Raw genomic sequence first — 6,039 nt, 5'->3', positions numbered from 1 at the left:
GAGGGCAATCAAAAGGGGATGGACCAAATTCAGATTCCAAGACACGAGCCAAAGAAGGCCACGAATGGAATGGGTTGGCGCACTGCATCATTTGGTACCAAGAAACGGCATCGCCATCCATATGAATCGCAGCAATTGTAATGCGATCCTCATCAGGCGTGTTGTAATAATAAAAAAATTGCTCTGCACGAAAAATCCATCCCAAAACATCGCGACCATCAAAACGTGGAAAATCCAACTTCACATTACACACCTGAAATGGGGTGCGAGGTTGCGGGACTGCACCGTGCACAGAGGTAGGAGAATGCTCAAGTTGAACTTGTAGATTAGAGAGTAAGGTTTCTATGTGTTCAATGCACTCTGACCTTGCTAAGAGCACTTCCATTCTATTTTCAAGATCAGTCAAGCGAGCTGCTGAATTATTAGACATAGCGATAAGCAATGAAAGCACCAATGATGGAGGACAAGTGTTTGAAGAAATTAAATGGTAATAACAATTGTTGTGGTGGAAGCTTAATAATAATCCACAGAAGTCACATGGAAGCAAGTGGCACACTCTCTCCCCTTCTATAAGATGTAATCCTTTAGTTTTGTAGGTATTTTTTTGCTCCTTTTGCTCTTTTTTGTTGTCACAATTTCAGGGGCACTAGTCACATGTTCAGGGGCATTAGTCACGTGTTCACTTTCTTTAACAGCATTATTTTCATTCTCATTATCATAATCTTTCAATTGTATCCGTATTTAACCCATTTGCACATCATACATTTTCTGAAGCTCCAACAACTATCATTGCAACGTGCCAATCTCCACGCACATATTCTATGATGAGATCGGATTGTCGACGTCATGTTTCAGTTATAAGTTTAAGAGTATATACCCATTTTGGTCCTTAAAAAATTTCAGACTGGACACTTTAGTCCCCAACTAAAATTAATTGCTCGATTGGTCCCTAACAATTAACTCCGTCACTCACTTAGGTCCTTTACTCCGTTAATTCTAACGGAAGACAAAATAGTCCCTGACAACTCTAACAGGGGACAAAATGATCCCTGATCACTTCTGTTTGGAAACGACACTGTTCTCTCCCAATTTCCATCATATCTTGCATAACACTAACAGTCTAACACTGTAACTTCAAACTACACAATGCACACTCTATAAATTTAATGTTCACAAGAAAAAAAAATCCTCAATTTGCTCTCAACCAATTCATACTCAGGAAACTAATGCTTGTGTCTCCCAACTAATTGTCGTCTTCGATGGATCCCATAAATCTAGACAGCAAGTCTGATTTGTTAAGACTCGTCGTCGTCGTTGCCATCTCCCTCCTCCTCTGCCCTAACATCTCCATGACCACATTGTCCACCACTACGATCGGTTTCTTCAGCTTCTTCTCCGAACCAATGTTCAATAATCGCTTCAGTTTCCATATGAGCGGCAACGGCAACATTGCTCGTTGTAATAGCTTGGATGCGAGGTCGAAACTGTCTCCCAACTTGGACTCCGGAAAAGAAGGAATGAAGCACTCAATGTCTATTTCAAATGAGAATTTGCATATGATGTCGAAGGAGAATCTTCTCATGATATCCTAATGTCCAACAATCTATATTGCTTGCTGGAGAGTGGAGAAAGGTGTGCCCTTGGAGCAGTTGTGGAACTTGGTCTTGAGGATGTCGTGGACGTTGTCGGGGTTGGAGGTGATGTTATCAAAGACGTGGAAGTAGATGCTTTTGGTGGGTGAAATGCAGAGGAGGTGGATGTATCAGTCACAAAGATTTAGAAAGTGTGTAGTCCATGACATGTTGAGGTAGGTGCGACACGTGTGACAATTACACCATGACTTAATCTTGGAGCTAAAGAGGAGGAAGGAAAATATGAAAAAGAAGACTATGAAGGTGAAGAAGGAGAGTATGAATGTTAGGGTTATGCGAGATATGATAAAAATTAAGGAAGAACAGTGTCGTTTTTGAATAAAGGGGTCAGGGATCATTTTGTCCCTTGTTAGAGTTGTCGGGGATCATTTTGTCCCATATTAGAGTTTTCAGGGACCATTTTGTCTTCCGTTAGAGTTGACGGAGCCAAGGACCTAAATGACTGACGGAATTAATTGTTAAGGACAATCGAGTAATTAATTTTAGTTGGGGACTAAAATGTCTGATTTAAAATTTTTTGAGGACCAAAATGGGTATATAAATTCTAATTTTAAAAATTAAAAATTTTATTTTTTAATAATTTTAAAAAAGTTTAAATTAGTTGATATTTTAATTGGTTATCTTAATATATCAAACTTAAAGTTAAGCTCATCTCTTTTTATGTGATACACAATATTAGATATGCCAATTTTATACATGAAATTTTAATTTATCCTTATTATTAATATGCCAAACTTGACATGGGGTATTGAAGAGATAATGATCGTATCATCTTTTATTTATTTATATATTACAAAACTAAATAGTATAAAATAAAATCGGATATATTTTTATGTTAACAGAAATAAAAAATGAAAAGACAATTCCACAATATTTGCATACACACATCACACACACACACAAATATATATACTAATCATATATGCATATACTTAAACAAGAAACTATTACCAATAAATCTGCAACCCTATATATCCAACTTGGAAGAACAAGCTCAATACTGGCTAGCTAGTTATTATATATGCATGTAGGATCTATTTTTGTGCTCGCAATCTGTTACTAACATTTGAGTCATAAAACAACAGCAAGCATTTTTGGAATAAAACCAATGACATCTTAATAATAGACTTCGTGTATGCATTTTTAATTCAAACTGGATGCAAGCACATTGTCAAGCACTGACTATTTATGCTTATGATAAGGAAATTGGACAAGTCTGTAGCACAATACAAATAAGCTCTTACCATTTGAGATTTCTTGACAAGTAGAAAGTACATTGTCAAGCATCGTGAAATAGTAGCTACTGTCTCAACCATCAATCTTAATTCAAGCAAGACCAAGTTCTGTGAAAGAATATACAAAGGCTCAGCTAAAAGCTCCAAAATGCATGCAAGACCTGACATAACAAGTCAAATTGATTAAATTTGAAAGATTACATTGTGTGATAGCTTGAAGAGTTATTCCAGGCTGCTTGATTACATGTGGATTGAACAAAAATAAGATTATGGAATTCTTTTTCTCATCATGAATAATCAATGTCTCCAGTAAAGTTAGGCTTTATCTTTAGGGCTTTCTAACTACGTTTTTTTTAGCAAAGCCTTAAATAGTCACACAAAGACAAAAGAAAAAATGAGTATAAATTGCATAAAGCTCAAGTAGATTACCATTGATCAAGACAGCTTGCCCAAGTGAACTAGAATAACTTAGGCCTTGCAACCATAGAACAAAAGAGCATGCCACTATTGTAATAAATATTCCAAGCGGGAAACTCATCCACACTACTTTCATTAGCTTCACAACATCTTTTGTATTGCAATCACTATAAAATGAAAAAATGTATAAGATAAAAGGATTTGATCAGGAGCGTTCGGAAATTAAATTAAGAACTACATTTTTGGAATACTATGTTCTATACAATCAAAGAGATAGATATAACCTAGGGTTAATTGAATCAATTTGACTTTTCCATAGTTCTTTCACCTTATGCAAAACCAACTTTGATCACAAACACTTCCTTTGACTAACAATATAGTTCATACATAGCATCATAAAAATCAGCTCTAAACTAACATTGCATTTGCAGGTCTAAACCTAAGACTCATCCTTAAACCCACTTAGTTGAAAAACATAGATCAGATCAACCTAATCAAAGAGAACTAAAAGAACTGGCAAATCTCTCACCATAGGGATGGAACCTGTACTATCCCTAACTGAAGCAAGGAACCCAAATTAACTCAATAGAGAAAAAAGTTTCTAGCAAAATTTCCTACATAACAGAAATAGCAATGCATGATGGATCACCTTTGCATTTCCATGCGCACGCATGCTTGCCGGAAGCCTTCCCGACTAAGAAATAAAACACATGTGACAAACAGATGAAACTGCACTGCATATAGCTGCATCAAAGAAACACAGAAACAAAACAACTGATCATCCAAAACATAAGTACAAGAAGCAGATAAGCAATGTAAATCATTTGCTAAAGCTATCTAATCTGAATAAATGATAGAGAACACTGCCGATGGCAAATTTTATCAAGCACATGTCTACATCACAACAGAAAGAGAATCCGCTTCTAAGTTTAAAGATGAACACAATCAAACATACATATACTCAGTTGCACAGAGAAGATGTAAACAGCAATAGAAATTGATTTACCGCATAGTCCTCTTGTGTAAGATGCCTTACAAGTTACAATCCATGTATTGAATATAAATGGAATTCCTCTTGACAAGAATTGAGTAGCTGGAATCATGATATCCACATTCAACACGTCGAGAAAAGAAGATCAGCAAGCCTTCTTATGTAAGGTAGCACCAGAAAAAGAAAGAACGAATGCAATACTATTTTAACGAAAATCTGAAACAGTTAAACTAAAATCTGATGTATGTTTTCCAGTTAAACTAAAATCACATTGCTAAATTGTCATTACTGAAAAAAGAAACAATAATTTAAATCGAAACCTAAGAGGTATTTGAAGGTGCGTGACAAATTGGTAGAGTCCTTGTCCTTCGACATAATCGAACTCGAAACTGCAAAAACAGTGAAAAAAAAAAAGAAAAGAAAAGGATAATGTGAGCTTCTCCAATCGATTAGGCTGAAAGAGGTGTGTGGTAGCTGGTTGTTGCCTTGAAGAGAGAGAGAGAGTACGCAAAGGAAGGAGACGAGAGAAATTCAAAGTGCGGCTAAGTTATGAGCAGAGATGGAGGAAGATCCGAAGAGGGAGAAGGAAGGAGAGGCAAAAACACAGCAGTAACAACTACAACAAATTGAAAAACTGGAAACAAACTAACACAGCGGATTGAGGACTGAAAAATTAAAAAACATATTACCTGAGGAAAGTCCTGAACTGAGAAGCCGAGGAGAGGCTTAGCAGAGGACTGGGAGGCGACGTCGGCGATTACAAGGCTTCTGGGAGAGAGGAGACGACGGTGACTGAGGCGGCAGGGAACAGCGACGAAGAGGAGAGCACGGCTGGGAGAAGAAGAAGATTTCAGAGTCAAGAAATTGTTCGTTAATTTTTTTTTTCTTTTTAATCCAAAACGACGTTGTATTGGCGCTGGTTTAAAAAACCTAATGAATTTAAATGCTCTAAATTTTGAATTTTATTTTAGAAGATCGATTCAATTAGGTATTCTTTAAAAATGGGACAATGTTCAACCTTTTATTACAATTAGTGGCTCAATTGCGATACCTGTTCAGCGCTTTTCTATTGAGTTAAAAAAATATTTTTATATTTTTATTTCTAAAATTATAAGTTTAATATTAATAATTAAAAAATAAATTATAAAAAAATAAAATATTTTAAGTTATTTAATATTTGTAAGAAATATAAAATAAATAAATTTAAATTTTATTATTGTCTCGTCGTCACTATTATATTGTCTTATTTTATTCTCCTTTTTTGTTTTCTTCTTTTATTAACCCCGACCGCAATCAATTACCACCATATCATATTACTATTATCGTAGCTCTCATTTTTGTTTATCACTTTGATCCATACATATCCATTGTGTTAACTTTTGAGTTGTTAAAGATTTATTAAAAGAATTATTTTTTTGTTTGATTTAGATATCTAGATGTATAAATATTATAAAAATACTTATTTTTCATACTTACTTGTTAAGTCATATTTTATCATTTAAACAAAAATTAAGATATCAAGCATTCAAAAATTTTGTATAGAATAATTAAATAAAAATAAAAAATTTATTAGTTATTTAATTTCTTTAATATATAGAATAATTGAATTTAAATTAATTTAGATATAATACTAAAATCATTATGTTGTTACTATGTGTAACAATGAAGATAAAATTTATAAATATTTGTAAATTTATTTATTTCTCAATTATATTTAAGGGCAATTTACGAAAATAAAACATTT

The 6,039-nt window shown here is 34.2% G+C and overlaps 1 long non-coding RNA gene across 1 annotated transcript; it reads right to left on the bottom strand.

Moving 5' to 3' along the window:
* Positions 2,896-5,194, bottom strand: LOC107628495. The gene is made up of 6 exons (XR_002357873.1): positions 4,985-5,194; positions 4,616-4,684; positions 4,311-4,397; positions 3,954-4,048; positions 3,317-3,471; positions 2,896-3,048 (listed from the first exon to the last, which is right to left on the bottom strand). It is a non-coding gene; the product is annotated as an uncharacterized LOC107628495 (long non-coding RNA).

Source organism: Arachis ipaensis, chromosome B02 (genome assembly GCF_000816755.2).
Source record: "Arachis ipaensis cultivar K30076 chromosome B02, Araip1.1, whole genome shotgun sequence".
Classification (NCBI taxonomy): domain Eukaryota; kingdom Viridiplantae; phylum Streptophyta; class Magnoliopsida; order Fabales; family Fabaceae; genus Arachis; species Arachis ipaensis.
This window is presented reverse-complemented; position numbering and strand designations above follow the sequence as displayed.